Here is a 17,567-nt window from a genome sequence, read left to right on the forward strand (position 1 = left end):
AATTAATGACAGTTATATACAAGTACACATTCGCATAAATAAATACAAAACAATTACCAGACATTTGAATACAAATAAATCAAACAATTCTGGAAGTGTACGAATTTGGTAGCATGGCTTCTTCTTCTTCCTGATCGGCATCACACTTAACTCAGAAACGTGAGCCACATTCACTCAGAAACGTGAGCCACATTCACTCATAAACGTGAGCCACTCCCCTTCCTCTCCTGCCTCTCCCCTCCCCCTCCTCTCCCCACCCTTCCCCCCTCCCCTTCCCCCCCCCCCCCCTCCCCTCCCCTTCCCCCTCCTAGATTGGTGACTAAATTGCGTGACTGACTATTTATTTTCCGGGCAATGCCGGGTAACTCTGTTAGTATGAAATATTATTCAATGCAACTTTTGTGATAACACAGGGCTCAGCATAATTGAGAAATGAGCACAAATCAGGTTGCGGCACATTCCAGAAATATGAACCACTTAGTCCGCAATCCCTACTCTTTGTCATATTAAATTTGGCATAGTTTTCCTTGTCGTGTTTCATTTCGCAGGAATGGATGGACAGCAAATGACATCCTGCTTCGCCCGTTACTGGGTGGAGAATAGATGTGCCTAAGACTCTACCAGAAAAAAAGACAGCCCATTGTGCTGAACTCATTCCAGCTCCAATAGCTTCCGACAAACACGATCTTACAGAACAAAGCCCTCCCGACAAACACGATCTTACAGAACAAAGCCCTCCCGACAAACACGATCTTACAGAACAAAGCCCTCACGACAAACACGATCTTACAGAACAAAGTGCTCCCGACAAACACGATCTTACAGAACAAAGCCCTCACGACAAACACGATCTTACAGAACAAAGCCCTCACGACAAACACGATCTTACAGAACAAAGTGCTCCCGACAAACACGATCTTACAGAACAAAGCCCTCACGACAAACACGATCTTACAGAACAAAGCCCTCACGACAAACACGATCTTACAGAACAAAGCCCTCACGACAAACACGATCTTACAGAACAAAGTGCTCCCGACAAACACGATCTTACAGAACAAAGCCCTCACGACAAACACGATTTTACAGAACAAAGCGCTCCCGACAAACACGATCTTACAGAACAAAGCCCTCCCGACAAACACGATCTTACAGAACAAAGCCCTCATAGTGAATTGCCTGTGTTGACCGTTTCCCAATTTGCTTTTCTGCCCAAGGAAACCCCACTCCTTCAAATTTTCAATCCTTTGTTTAGTCAGTCAATATCTGCAAGTTTCACGATGTTAAAGCATTCTGGTTCCATGATAGAGGAACAGCACCGGTTCCTTGCTTTCTGCCTTCCGATAGCTTACTTTAACCCCTGAGCTGCAGAGCTTGGATGAAGCTGCCAAACTCGTCCAACAATTCACTGAGTGCTGCTCATGGTTGAAAGAAAAAAAATTGAGATGTAGTTCCAAGATATATAGTTGGAGTCGAATTTATGTCATACGTGGTTACACATGTGCCACTCAGATGGCATCACCAACTCAGACTCCCGATGATGCAGAGAAAGTTGTGGTTCTGTTACAGAGATTCATTAGGAACTGTGTAGAGTTCATATTCTATGACAGCTCTGTGAGGTGTTCATTTCATTGCGCACTCTCAGACACGGTAAGACAGCAAGGGTTTTAATCAAATAAAGATTGTAACATGTGATCTCCAAAGTTCATAAAAAGGAAGGAAGACTGCAAACTGGAAAGATGCCACGTTTTTCCCATATATTCAATGGCTGCTTTTTCAGGAGTGTCGTTCAAAGGTTTTCATGAACACATTCTAGATCACCGAATAAAACCTGTAAAACTGATTGTGTATATAAATTAATACATAATTCAATGTGGTATGTTGACAGTACAGTGGATAATGGTTCCTGAAAGCACACATAATCTTGTACTATTCTCTCTTGTAAGTATTTTTAAATGGTCAAAATTGCCCAATGACTTTTGGCTCCAATCCCAAATTAATTTAATGCGACTCATGCCCAGATTATATTGCATGAATGTGCTGAATATAAGAACAAAAACATGTCCAGTCATCTTCCCATGGAGACTCCAGACGGATGCTCTGAAGAATGGACGAATGGAAGACTGGGCTGACAGCACCCACACTTATAAGCTCTTCGGGGTTGATACATACATTACACCACAACACCCCTGTTGTCACTCCCTAGTGTACTGGGAATGCACTGCCTTAAACTTTTCCACATCCTCTTGAAGTCTGGCTGGATTCAGGTTGGACCTAGGATTGCTAGTAAAGCTAGTGTTACGGAGTCCTCTACAATCTCCTGGTCTCGGTAACCTCCGAACCCCGAGAGGAACCCCGGCAGAAAGATATATATTATTCCGTGTCGAAATCAATAAGGAAACCACACCAATGGGTATAGACAAAGCAATAATATATTAAAAACCACACAAGAATAACATTATCAATACTGATATCAAATCCAGACAATCAATATATCTTAGGATGGTACCACCACTAAGTTACATTACTCACTGCGTTCCCGGTGACCGGAACAAAAACCCCTCAATGTCTCTATAACTCAACGGAGATGAGGCGACGGGGCGTTGGCGAGTAAGGAGGTGTAGGCAAGGCGTGGACTGTCACGTGATCCACACCAACAGCAAACGGGCAGTGGAAAGGGAACTCCCAAAGACGCGATCCAGACGTGCACATGCACCGTTCAATCAGCGGACCGCAGTGCAATCTTCAGACGCCGCTTTAGTGCACACTCAGCCCCGGCAGACCACCGGAGGGTGAGACCCGCGGACGCAGCAGAAACCTTTTTCAGTGAACGACGTGCGAGGGTCCAAAATGGCGGCCGGCTCCTGCTCGAGCCCAGAGCCTCTAGGCGAGGATTCTCCGGAACCTCATGCCTGTACCTGACTTCGCAGGCTTTTCCACTCCTCCAGCGATAACACCAAATCACACGATTCCTTTCACTGACTCAAAGTCCACTCGCGACGTTCGCTCAACCACGCTCCGTATGGAGCTTCAAGACACGTCTTTCACTGTCCTCACGACTTCTTCTTCTTTTCCGCCTTTTCTTCCGGGTCAGTTTCCTGTATCATTTTACGTTAACCTTTTTTACTTTAGATAGCTGTTCCTGAATAATAAACCTTTTGAGAATAATAATAATACATGATATCAGAAACATGTCAAGTGGGTGAAAACCACAACAGCAGAAGAGACGAATCCGTAACACTAGTAAAGTAAAGTAAATCAGCCAAAGCTAGTAAAGTTAACTTAAGAAGGTAATTTTGCAATGAAACACCATGTAAAGCAGCCATAAAAGAAAACAACCTCTAGAGCTGAACAATCCACATTGTTACGTTTGTAGGGGGTAGGCAGTGATTACTTTAGTTCAGGTAGATTTGCATAAATTAGCATGCTCCGATTGTCATGAAGGAGAAGAAGTACCACCATGTAATAAGTAGGGATCTGGTAAGTCATGTGTTCAGATTAAGTGTTACGTGTGGCCATACGAAGGGTAGCTCTTGTGCTAATTAGCTCAGGGATTATGGGTAAAATTATCCCTTGTACGTCATTACCTCTGTATCTATTCCTTTGTCTCTTTTGGCACCACACCATAGACACATAGGGCTAGAATCCCACATTTAAACACTCATTGATAAAAACCTACCGGAAGTCATGCATTGAACCCTACAGCTGACAAACCCGAATTGGGAGGCCCACACAGGACAGGCAGGCCGAGGCCACGCCCCGAGGAGCCATGGTTGGTCAGGGTTCTTGATTGACAGGAGGACTGGAAAGAAGGGACTCACTGATTGGCGAAGCACGACCGATGACGTGAGAGCATGGGTGATAAAAGGAGGCACTAGTGGACATTTTGCTCTCGCTTCTTCTCTTCTCTTCGCTTCTTTCTGCTCTCTGTATCTTGTCTGGATCAATGCAGTCAGCAATTGTCTCTCTCATTCTGAACAATAAAGCGAACTATTGTGCTTGGACCACGGGCTCAAGGAAGCGATTGGACTAGCCGTGTTCGGAGACACCACTGGTGGACGTGCAGAGGCAAAGGGCAAGGCCACGGACCGAGGGCTGCAGCTTCCCACCGGGGACGATGGGGACAGGCCTGGCAGGAGGAGCGAGCTGCACACGGCCCGATCGATTCACACGGAAGGTCTGTTGCGCGCAGTGGGCGCGGCCTTGTGAGCGAGGGCGTGCGGAGGCCTATCAACGCGAGAGTGAGCGGTTCCCCCCAAGGACCGGGCGGTTCCCGCCAACGCCCCGGACAATTTTGATGACCCCTGACGAGACCTACCACCAGTGATCAGAGTGAAGTGCACGAAATAACCACACTAAGTTATTTTATATATCGTTATCTTTCCCTGTGTCTGTGTTTCAAGTCTGTTGTGGGGACGTCCCAATTTAGGTATTTATTTGACCGTGTTGTCTTTTGTATTACCAGCATTTCTTTTTAATAAAGCCGGTATTTTTTTACATTTTAAATCCGGTTTCGTTTGAGTTTATTTCTTACAGGTTTGAGGACTGCCGGTGGGATCCATGCAGGTAAGTGCTCTTCAAAATCCTCCTCCTCCCCCTCCTCCTCCTACTCCCCCCCCCCCCCTCCCTCACTCCCGCGTGTATTAACTCCACCATACTTTTGAACTGAATGATTCGGAGTAACAGCTTGTTTGGCTACCCTTTCCATGGAAAGATTTTAATCGTGAGGAACGCAACAATATCAAAGCTCGGTGCCAAAGCTGACTGCAGACTGGGCATCGTACTCCGTTCCAAGTCATTCCTTGAAACATCTTGACTTCTCCCAAACGACGAGATTCCGAGGGCATGAAGTGCAACCCAATGCAATCAATGTCTTCATCCGGGTGGGCCGCCAGGTGGACCGTCACAGTGCTCCAACAACATGGCATATCTACTGGCCAGATCGCATGGCAGGAGAAGCACCACAATTGGTCAGAGCCCACGGCTGGGGCACTCATAATAGCTGTTGTCCCAGCATCATATCTGACTCTTCTGTATTTTGTGGAGGCTGAAGCTCTAAATCTCATGGCATCTTATGTGCTGAGATTTGTATTTTGTGTGTTTCTGTATATATTTTTTACATATGTATTTTTATTATATATACTAGCGTGACTCGGCGCACTCCGCACGCCTCACCACACGTCGTTTCAGAGGGGTAGACATCTTTGACCATTTCGGTGTGTTTTGGGTCTTCATGGTGTTTTGGGTCTTCAGGGCCATTTGTGTCTTCAGGGTCTTTTGGAAACTCTAGGTCTTTAAGGGTATTTTGGGTCCTTGAGGTGATTTTGGATCTTCAGGGTCTTTGGTGTCTTCAGAGGCTTTTGGGTCTGCGGGGTCTTCAGGGGCCTTTTGGGTCTTTTTGGTCTTTGGGGTCTTTGGGGTCTTTTGGGTTATTAGGGTATGTTGGGTCTTTGGAGGTCTTCAGGGTATTTTGAGTCTTCAGGGGTCTTGGTGGTCTGAAGGGTCTTGGTGGTCTGAAGGGTCTTGGGGGAATTAAAGGGTCGTCAAAGGTCTGAGGGGTCTCAGCAGTCTTAACGCAATTAAGAGGGTTAATTAAGACGGTGGTAATTATATTTGAAGAAGATGGTAAATTTATTTGAAGAAGAAGAAGACGTTTTAGTCGCATATAAGCATACATACATAGCGAACCATATACGTTTGCTCTATTATAATAAGATATATATATATATATATATATATATATATATATATATATATATATATATATATATATAAATATATATATATATATTATAATAAGACATATATATATATATATATATATATATATATATATATATATATATATATATATATATATATATATATGTCTTTCTAACCACTGACTCACTCACTGGCTCACTGATATACAGTGCTTTTGAAATATTTTATACCCATCCCTTCATCTGTGCCTTTCCACAACTTTATCCTGCAAAACTTTTGAAAGCTCCTTGGTGTTCATGGTTGAGTCTTTGCTGTTAAATGCACGACCGGCAGAGGAAACCTACAGGAACAGCTGATTTTATTCTGAAATACAACAATCACTACAATTTAACACAGGTGGAGGCAAATTAACCTGGTGAGTGATTTTGAAGGTGATTGGTTACACCTGAGCTAACTTACCAATGCTATATATAAGGGGTGAGGGGGGGGTGAGGGGGGGGGTGAGGGGGTGAGGGGGGGGGGTGAGGGGGTGAGGGGGGGGGTGAGGGGGGAGACATTTATCCAACCACCTAGTTTTGTATTTTTAATAAATTTTCTGAAATTTGTAGAATTTGTTTTTCACTTGGAAGTTGTGGGTTATGATGTGTAAATATAGGTGGAAAAAGCCTGATTTAATGTATTTTAATTCCGAGCTATAAGGTAACAAAAAGTGAAAATTTTCGAAGGAGGTGTAGACTTTCTATTGGCAATGTAGATGTTTAGTACATTTTAGGTGGGCGAGAAAACTGAAATTTTGCATACTGCCGCAACTGGAAGCCAATATCCCTGCAAAAACAATAAATCAAAAGCCACCCGAAAATGTCCATAAATGGAAATATCTCTATATAAATGTCGGCCTGTTCAGACTTGCTTTGCTCACGGCAGGTCACGCGACGCAAGACAATGGAGTTTACAATTGAAGTGGTTGCTAGGCAATGCTAAAACAAAGCTTAAAATCGAAGTGGCCTCTTCTAACTCTTATTTTATAACCTTTGCTGTATTTACATTATAAATTACTATAGCTGAAAACTTTTAAATAAAGAGCTCATTATAATAACCAATTCTTGATTCGCTTGAGGTATTAAGCTGCTTACAGAATGCAACCACAATCCACTTCGGAGTTAAACAGGAGATGTTATTGAAAGGACCGTGCATTCTGGAGGACCTGGACATGCTCAGAAGGCTCTAAAAAACACAAGGAGCTAGGTTGGAGGAGACGTGGTATATAAACTTGCTTTGCACACACAAACCTATGCTTTACACACCTTTTCTGCATGCCATGCCAAATGGCTCCCACTTTTATATGGATCATTCGCTTGACTACCACGTTGATGACTCTTTCCTGCAGAGTTGGTCTGCATGACCGTTCGCCTGATTGAAAGTTCTGTGGGTTCAAGTGAAATTTGACTCTGTAGTCATACCTGTTATTTTGCTATGACTGTTCCCTTTCAGATATCTGTCTGCAGAGGGAAAAATACCTTCAGCTACAGGTGTAGAGGAAAATACATTCCCACCACATTTCCTTATCTCTTTGCCTCAAGCACTGCATTCATCTCCATTCCACCTCAATATATGTCACTGCACTGGGAAAAGAATGAGGGGGGGGGGGGGGGGGGACAATGGCCCTGGCTGTTGTAGGGCCATGTACACTTTTATTGCTTTACTTTTTTCCTTTTTCCTCTTTTACTTCTTCATGTCCTTTCTTCACTTTGTGCTTCCTGTTTAGCAGTCATTTACTGGGTGGCCTAGCTGGATAGACTAGAGATATGTGCAATCTCCTTCAAGGTGTCTAGTCTGAGTTTGATGAACAATCCGACTGTAAACTATCGGATTGGTACTTCACAGCCAGTGCGTTTCATATCAAAGTGTGCCATCCTTCCGGCAGACATTAAGCATTGGTTGGTAGATGAGGTATCTGCAAGCATTGGTTGGTAGATGCTGAAGATCTACAGTCACGTGAAAACGTAAGTACACCCCATGTAAAGTTTTGACTTTTTCAACATATTTCAACATACAGCTATTTGATCTTCATTTCAACAATATTGATAGATAAAGGTGATAAAATATAACAAATATCATGAAACATTAACATTTTGTGGTCCATTGTATAATTTAAATAAACATAAATGCAAATTTCGCATGTGGAAAAAGTAAGTACACCCTTGGCTCTAATAGGTGGTATTGCCTCCTTTGGCAGAAACAACCTCACGTAGGCGTTCCTTATAACTGTCTACCAGTCTCTGACATCGACTGGGAGAAATTTTTTCCCACTACTCCATGCAGAATTATTTCAGCTGTGCGATGGTTGAGGGGTTTCTTGCATGCACAGCTCGTTTCAAATCCCCCCACAACATCTCGATGGGATTTAGATCCAGACTTTGACTTGGCCATTCCAGAACCCTCCATTTCTTTCTTTTCATCCATTCCTTGGTGGATTTACTGGTATGTTTAGGGTCATTGTCATGTTGCAAGGTCCACCTTCGGTTGCGCTTCAACTTTCTGACAGATGGCCTCCTCAAGCACCCTCTGGTACAATGAAGAATTCATAGTGGATTCTATGATGGTGAGCTGCCCAGGCCCTGATGCAGCAAAACTGCCCCAAACCATAATATTTCCACCACCATGCTTTACAGTTGGTATCAGGTTCTTGTGGTCAAATGCTGTCTTTGGTTTTCGCCAAATGTGTCTTCTGGTACTGTGGCCAAATAGCTCTACCTTTGACTCATCTGTCCAGAGCACATTGTTCCAGAAGTGCTGGTCTTTGCCTAGGTGTTCATTGGCAAATTTTAGTCTTGCCCTGATGTTCTTTCTGGACTGCAAAGGTTTCCTCCTGGCACACCTCCCATGTAGATCGAATTTGTGCAGCCTCTTTCTAATGGTGGACTCGTGCACTTTGATATTAACAGTGGCAAGAGCTACCTGTAGGTCCCGTGATGACATTCTGGGGTTCTTAGAGACTTCTTTCAGCATCTTGCGGTCTGCTCTCGGGCTGAACTTGCTGGGGGCGACCTGGCCTGAACAAGTTGGCAGTTGTTTGGAATCTTCTCCATTTGTAGATGATCTTCCGGACAGTCGAATGATTGATTTCAAATTGTTTAGAGATCTTTTTAAATCCCTTCCCAGACTCGTAGGCATCTATAACCTTCTTTCTGAAGGCCTCAGAGAGCTATTTTGATCTAGGCATGGTGACGCCGCACACTTCAACAACAAAGAGCAAACCAAACTAAATTTCTGAGGTTTAAATAAGACAGGTTCCTCCAAGATCCTCTTTAACGATGTTGTCATCATTTGCACCTGAGCTGGTGCACCTGATTCTAATTTTAGGTGTTTGAAGTAGTGATAAATGTAGGGGTGTACTTACTTTTTCTACCTGCAAAATTTGCATTTATGTTTATTTAAATTATACAATGGACTACAAAATGTAAATGTTTCATGATATTTGTTATATTACATCACCTTTATCTATCAATATTGTTTAAATGAAGATCAAATAGCTGTATGTTGAAATATGTTGAAAAAGTCAAAACTTTAAATGGGGTGTACTTACTTTTTCACGTGACTGTATATGACCTCTCACACAATAGCCGACATTAGCTGATGTGACGCAACAAGACAGTCAGCGATGAATGGTGCACGATCTGGTTTTGTCGTAGAATGCCACACACTATGCAACTGTGGATGACACTATTGTCAGAAAACAAAATACCAATGAAGAAGAATGCAGGGACAAAATGGGAATGGTGAAAGATCTGAGCAGTGCTGCTTTGGCACCTGTGCTGGTATGTCGCCGACGGGGTGCCAGGAAAAAGAAGTAGCTGTGGGTAAAGCCCTAGGTGGAGACAATGCTAGCTCAAGAAACATTCAATAACTTGCTAGTGGAACCTGCTGCACTGTCTATTAGATATTTGTTAACTTTATATCTTGGCGGTTGCTGGGATTGTTAACACTCAACTGAAGCAAAATTGGAGAAAATCCGGTGTTTTTCAAAGATTTTCACCCTTTATTGCTTTACCCAGCACTGACGGCCATCGCTCCACAACCAAACATGTTACATTCATATAAAGTGATGATGCATGCTCTGTTGTATATTGATGTTTGTTTAAACTCGAGGATTTACCCCCATCAGTCCAGTCATGGCCTGAGTGTAGAGGCCATCATTTCCTGGTTGGTCTCTGATTTGGACACCCATCTGAACAACACTAACGAGTTCTGCAACATTGAGTGAGGCTAAAAACTGCCCACATGGAAACCTTTATTTATCTTGGCAGTGTATAAGCTAAGGATCCCTGGTTCATATCCCCACCACCTCCACTCCTCCCCCTTCCCTCCACCCTCAATGCATCCAACCATCTTGAATGGGCTAGTGGAGCATATCAGTCCATGGTTAGCAAAGGGAAACCCAACACCATCTTACTGTAATTTAAATGCAGCATGGTGGAGTACTGCTCCTCCTTTGGGCTGGCTCTCCTGCCTCACATCTTGCTCAACTTCATGCGCTGGAAACCAAGGACTTCAAGATCATTGGAAGCTCCCACACTGAAGCTGAGTCTATCACTTCACCATCGCAGACAGGTCGGTGGTTTGGTGCAGACAGGCTTCTACGGCCTCTTTCTGGTCTTGCACCCTCTGCTCTTTCCGTGCTTGCTTTGTCCCCTCCCCCACCCCCACCCGCAGGGTCCTGCATGACTCACACGGTCCACCAACAACCCCTTTCTGGCGAAACTACCTAAATCCAGGATCATCGCTCACCTCTACTAATCTCTTCTTATTTCCCACCTGCAGAATCAATGTTCACATCCTCTTCAATCTCATTCTTCCCTCCAGGTCTTCAAGACAGCTGTTCTCACCATTTCAGATCATCATTAATCCAAAAACCATGATCTTTTCCACCCTCATTAAACCCTTCCCCACCCTCCCACATCTTATCCACTCCATCCCCCTCACCGACCATGTCATTACTCTCACCCGCCTCCCAACTCCAAATTACATGTCCCCAAGGTTCCACAAGCAAGTCCTGAAGCCTGGGACAGTACACATCCAAAACACTCACCTCAAGTGCAGGTAGTTGCAGGTTCGTCGGGTCCAAGAGTGCCATCCACCCTCAAAATCCCAAAATATTTCCTTGGACCAATCAGATTTTTCTAAATTTCACTTTTGACCCCACTATACTGGCAGGTATGTGGGTCCGCATCCAATGGCGATCGTCACCACACAACTACATGTGGCCACGACAGCTCTGCACCTTTACCGTGCAAGGGTCATCGGGACAAGGTGAGCAGTCAAAACGCCAACATGGCCCATGAGTGTCCATAAGGGTGCGACCCATCATCCATTCTTCGGCCCCCCTGCGAGGAACACAGCTGCACCAGCCCCAGTTGGCCAATGTGGTGAGCACCTGCTGCCACAAACACTACCGCACGCACATCCTCGGCCCTGGGGGGCACGGTCACAGTGCGTGGCATCCCTACAGCCTGAAAGAGGCATCCCTAAAGAGGCCGTTTTGCTTCCTGTTTTTGACTGTTACATCCTGATCCATTCAGTGTATTAGCTCTTCCACAAGCCTTCATTTTGTATACAACAACAACAAAATACGTGTTCAAAGTTGGCGTTAACAGTGAGAACATTATCCAAAAGCACATCTCCAAATTATCTACTGCACGAATTGCCAAACACACCCCACCCATCTTCATCTTTTGCTCCATCCTCCCACAACCTCTCCTACTTGTCCTTTTCCATACTCTTCATCCCCTTTCCTCTTCCTCACACTTATATGAATGTCGTATGACAGGACACCTAAAACGTTCACTTCTTAACAGAGAGCAGGTTTCCGTTACGTAAAACTCCACTTGTTTAAAATATACCGAGATAAGGCAGCCGTTATCAAACAAGTCATCAGGTAATGAAGCAGAAACAAACAACACAAAAAACATCAAAATCTGATACTGTGAAAGTGAAAGAAAGATTGTAAATGTGCCGACTGCAGCGCAAACTCCATAGATAAAAGCATGGAGGCAGCCTGGGCAATTTGTGAATGGAATTTGATATCTTATTCCCATCTCCAGCTGAAATGTGTCCCACATCCTTAATTTTCTATGCTTCACACAGAATTTTTATATCAATTTTCAGGTTTTAACCAAACAAACACAACAGCTCTAATAAAGGAAAAGATGTCTTTGAGTGTACTGGGGGTTATTTGTTGAAAGAAAGATACTATGAATGAAACGGAAATGTTGTCAATAAGATACATCAAGAGTTGAGTTGTTGTTTTTTATGAATAAACACTGACAACAAATACCGGTGCCCACTTATTCCATGAAAATGGTACAAAAGTGGTTGGGGAAGAATTGGGCAGCAGCGTCATCCACCGGATGAGGAACATGCCTTCCACGGCTTCAGCGACACTGTGTACCCACCCTCTTCCCCACGAGTGTTGTTTTGTGGTTGCCCATGGCTACATACTAGCTGAACCACCTCACATCAAGGGTTCCACTACCCGAGATGTCACAAACTGGTCCAATCTGGATGGGTGTGTTTTATGAGACACCATCTCCTTACTGGATGGCCGTTGGCTCCCGAAGTGAGCTCAACCGCTATTTGTCAGGTGTTGCTTTTAGTCCGGGCAGGTGCCACAGTCACCTTCCCCACTAGCAAAGCCAGTGAGGGGTGTCACTTTTATCGCCGAACAACCTGACCATGCGGCAGGTAGCAATGGCTTACATGTTACCAGTGGCAATCCCAAAAAGACTGACCTGACGATATTTTATGTGATGGAATTCGAGGCACTTTCAGGTTGAGAGTTAATTTACACTTAAAATTAGTAAAATTGTAAATCAGCTGTTATCAAATGCGTTCAGATTACAAGGAATGTTTATAAGGTCATCGGCATATTGCAAAATGGCCTAAATTTTGACCAACTTCCCCCTGTTTTTTTTCACCTTCTTTCCGAATCAATTAAATTTCCTCCGACTAACTACACTCTCATTTTTTTCCTCAAATTTATGCCACACTTTGTGTGCATACGTAATATGTAAATGTGCTGAAGAGTGTCGTTAAATGAGAAAACTTCACCAAAAACAGGCCTGATGATTGTTGAAAGAAAGCCACCAACTCACTTACTCTTCGTGAAAGACACCGTAGGATCTTTAATGACCACCAACTAATGCCAGCAGATGGGATGCCAGTTTGCTAGGATGCAAATACAAGTGTAAATTTATGTTGCAATTTGATTCCTTATTGGTTGCATGTTGCTTATCGTCTCATGAAATTATTGGCACAGATTTCCACAAAATATATAGGCCATCATATATCAAGGGCGTTTCTTAAAATTTCTACAGGTTGCAGGAATGGCCTCCTGTCCAGATGATCCTATATAACCTAATTTTAAATTACAATGGTAACATTCCTTGGGGGCAAGGATATCACTTTCTTTAATACAAAAAGGGGGAATCTTCCTATTTTGTCCGTTAGAACCCGAAACCTTTACTTTGATTACTTACGGATTTATTCGCTCGTGAGCATTTCTGGGCACAGTTACAGTATACGCATACACAGTGTACAAATATATAAATAATTTCTGGTCAAACACATGTTTAAAGAAAAGGTCCTAAACAGGGTGAGGATGATGGTTTATGCTATGTGCTTTTTGTTTATTGGCACCTTGTATCCTTGTGTGTTGCGATTTCTCCTGAATAAGGTTGGTTCAGGAGCATTATATTATGCAGCGAGGTTAAGTTTTAAAAAGGTGAAATAAAGTTTGAACAAAAGCAAAGTAAACTTTGAACAAAAGCGAGGAAAGTTTGAATGAAAGTGAGGTAAAGTTTAAACAAAAGCGAGGTAAAGTTTAAACAAAGTGAGGAAAAGTTTGAACAAAAGCGAGGAAAAGTTTGAACAAAAGCGAGGACAAGTTTGAACACAAGCAAGGTTAGGTTTCAACAAAAGCGAGGTAAAGTTTAAACAAAAGCGAGGTAAAGTTTAAACAAAAGTGAGGAAAAGTTTGAACAAAAGCGAGGAAAAGTTTGAACAAAAGCGAGGAAAAGCTTGAACACAATCGAGGTTAGTTTTCAACAAAAGCGAGATTAGATTCGAACACAAGCGAGATAAGATGTAAACACAAGCAAGGTAAAGTTTGAACAAAAGTGAGCTAAAGTTTGAATAAAAGCGAGGGTAAAGTTTGAACAAAAGCAAGGTAATGGGTGAACAAAAGCGAGGAAAAGTTTGAACACAAGTGAGGTAAAGTTTGAACAAAAGCGAGGTAAAGTTTAAACAAAAGCAAGGTAAAGGGTGAACAAAAGTGAGGTAAAGTTTGAACAAAAGCAAGGTAGGGTTTGAACACAAGCGAGATTAGATTTGAACACAAGTGAGATAAGGTTTGAACAAAAGCGAGGAAAAGTTTGAACACAAGCAAGGTTAGGTTTCAATAAAAGTGAGATTAGATTTGAACACAAGCGAGATAAGCTTTGAACACAAGTGACGTAAAGTTTGAACAAAAGCAAGGTAATGGGTGAACAAAAGCGAGGAAAAGTTTGAACACAAGTGAGGTAAAGTTTGAACAAAAGTGAGGTAAAGTTTGAACAAAAGTGAGGTAAAATTTGAACAAAAGCAAGGTAATGGGTGAACAAAAGCGAGGAAAAGTTTGAACAAAAGTGAGGTAACGTTTGAACAAAAGCAAGGTAATGGGTGACAAAAGCGAGGAAAAGTTTGAACACAAGCACGGTAAAGTTTGAACAAAAGCAACGTAATGGGTGAACAAAAGCGAGGAAAAGTTTGAACACAAGCGAGGTAAAGTTTGAATAAAAGCAAGGAAAAGTTTGAACACAAGCGAAGTAAAGTTTCAACAAAAGCGAGTTAAGATTTGAACACAAGCGAGATAAGGTTTGAACACAAGCGAGGTGAGGTTTGAACAAAAGCGAGATAAGGTATGAACAAAAGCGAGATTAGGTTTGAACACAAGCGAGTTAAGATTTGAAAACAAGCGAGGTGAGGTTTGAACAAAAGCGAGACAAGGTTTGAACAAAAGCGAGGTGAGGTTTAAACACAAGCGAGTTGTGATTTGAACACAAGCGAGGTGAGGTTTGAACAAAAGCGAGACAAGGTTTGAACAAAAGCGAGATTAGGTTTGAACACAAGCGAGTTAAGATTTGAACACAAGCGAGTTTAAGATTTGAACAAAAGCGAGACGAGGTTTGAACACAAGCGAGTTAAGATTTGAACACAAGCGAGTTAAGATTTGAACACAAGCAAGGTGAGGTTTGAACAAAAGTGAGATAAGGTTTGAACAAAAGCGAGGTGAGGTTTAAACACAAGCGAGTTATGATTTGAACACAAGCGAGGTGAGGTTTGAACAAAAGCAACGTAATGGGTGAACAAAAGCAAGGAAAAGTTCGAACACAAGTGAAGTAAAGTTTCAACAAAAGCGAGTTAAGATTTGAACACAAGCGAGATAAGGTTTGAACACAAGCGAGGTGAGGTTTGAACAAAAGCGAGGTGAGGTTTGAACAAAAGCGAGATAAGGTATGAACAAAAGCAAGATTAGGTTTGAACACAAGCGAGTTAAGATTTGAAAACAAGCGAGGTGAGGTTTGAACAAAAGCGAGACAAGGTTTGAACAAAAGCGAGGTGAGGTTTAAACACAAGCGAGTTGTGATTTGAACACAAGCGAGAAAAGGTTTGAACAAAAGCGAGATTAGGTTTGAACACAAGCGAGTTAAGATTTGAACACAAGCGAGTTAAGATTTGAACACAAGCGAGGTGAGGTTTGAACAAAAGCGAGACAAGGTTTGAACAAAAGCGAGATTAAGTTTGAACACAAGCGAGTTAAGATTTGAACACAAGCCAGGTGAGGTTTGAACAAAAGTGAGACAAGGTTTGAACACAAGCGAGTTAAGATTTGAACACAAGCGAGTTAAGATTTGAACACAAGCAAGGTGAGGTTTGAACAAAAGCGAGATAAGGTTTGAACAAAAGCGAGATAAGGTTTGAACACCAGCAAGATTAGGTTTGAACAAAAGCGAGAAAAGGTTTGAACAAAAGCGAGATAAGGTTTGAACAAAAGTGAGCTAAGGTTTGAACACAAGCGAGATTAGGTTTGAACCAAAGCGAGATTAGGTTTGAACACAAGCGAGGCGACGTTTGAACAAAAGCGAGATTAGGTTTGAACACAAGCAAGGTGAGGATTGAGCAAAAGCGAGATAAGGTTTGAACACAAGCGAGATTAGGTTTGAACACAAGCGAGTTAGGATTTGAACACAAGCGAGGCGACGTTTGAACAAAAGCGAGATTAGGTTTGAACACAAGCGAGTTAAGATTTGAACACAAGCAAGGTGAGGATTGAGCAAAAGCGAGATGAGGTTTGAACAAAAGCGAGATTAGGTTTAAACACAAGCGAGTTAAGATTTGAACACAAGCAAGGTGAGGATTGAGCAAAAGCGAGATAAGGTTTGAACAAAAGCGAGATTAGGTTTAAACACAAGCGAGTTAAGATTTGAACACAAGCGAGGTGAGGATTGAACAAAAGTGAGATAAGGCTTGAACAAAAGTGAGTTAAGGTTTGAACACAAGCGAGGTGAGGATTGAACAAAATCGAAATAAGGTTTGAACAAAAGCGAGATTAGGTTTGAACAAAAGCGAGATTAGGTTTGAACAAAAGCGAGGTTAGGTTTGAACAAAAGCGAGATTAGGTTTGAACAAAAGCGAGATTAGGTTTGAACAAAAGCGAGATTAGGTTTGAACAAAAGCGAGATTAGGTTTGAACAAAAGCGATATTAGGTTTGAACAAAAGCGAGATTAGGTTTGAACAAAAGCGAGATTATGTTTGAACACAAGCGAGTTAAGATGTTAACACAAGCGAGGTGAGGATTGAACAAAAGCGAGATAAGGTTTGAACACAAGCCAGGTGAGGATTGAACAAAAGCGAGATAAGGTTTGAACAAAAGCGAGATTAGGTTTGAACACAAGCGAGTTAAGATTTGAACACAAGTGAGGTAAGGTTTGAACAAAAGCGAGGCAAGGTTTGAACAAAAGTGAGATAAGGTTTGAACAAAAGCGAGATAAGGTTTGAACAAAAGCGAGATAAGGTTTGAACAAAAGCGAGATAAGGTTTGAACACAAGCGAGATTAGGTTTGAACAAAAGCGAGATTAGGTTTGAACACAAGCGATTTAAGGTTTGATTACAAGCGAGATGAGGATTGAACAAAAGCGAGAAAAGGTTTGAACAAAAGCGAGATTAGGTTTGAACAAAAGCGAGATTAGGTTTGAACAAAAGCAAGTTAAGATTTGAACACAAGCGAGATGAGGATTGAACAAAAGCGAGATGAGGTTTGAACAAAAGCGAGATTAGGTTTGAACACAAGCGAGTTAATATTTGAACACAAGCGAGGTGAGGATTGAACAAAAGCGAGTTAAGATTTGAACAAAAGCGAGATTAGGTTTGAACAAAAGTGAGATTAGGTTTGAACAAGAGCGAGTTAAGGTTTGAACACAAGCGAGATGAGGACTGAACAAAAGCGAGATTAGGTTTGAACAAAAGCGAGATTAGGTTTGAACAAAAGCGAGATTAGGTTTGAACAAAAGCGAGATTAGGTTTGAACAAAAGCAAGTTAAGATTTGAACACAAGCGAGATGAGGATTGAACAAAAGCGAGATGAGGTTTGAACAAAAGCGAGATTAGGTTTGAACACAAGGGAGTTAAGATTTGAACACAAGTGAGGTGAGGATTGAACAAGGTTTGATTAGGTTTGAACACAAGGGAGTTAAGATTTGAACACAAGCGAGGTGAGGATTGAACAAAAGCGAGGTGAAGATTTGAACAAAAGCGAGATTAGGTTTG

The 17,567-nt window shown here is 42.3% G+C and overlaps 1 protein-coding gene and 1 long non-coding RNA gene across 8 annotated transcripts in view; one reads left to right on the forward strand and one right to left on the reverse strand.

The window, feature by feature from the left end:
* Nucleotides 1-17,567, reverse strand: part of LOC137423159 (CD166 antigen) — a 292,494-nt gene that overhangs the window by 245,938 nt on the left and 28,989 nt on the right. The window lies entirely within an intron of this gene.
* The window catches only part of LOC144891362 (uncharacterized), an 84,280-nt gene that overhangs the window by 709 nt on the left and 66,004 nt on the right, over nucleotides 1-17,567 (forward strand). The window lies entirely within an intron of this gene.

The sequence above is a fragment of the Myxine glutinosa genome, chromosome 3, assembly GCF_964187855.1.
Source record: "Myxine glutinosa chromosome 3, kmMyxGlut1.1, whole genome shotgun sequence".
Taxonomy (NCBI): Eukaryota; Metazoa; Chordata; class Myxini; order Myxiniformes; family Myxinidae; genus Myxine; species Myxine glutinosa.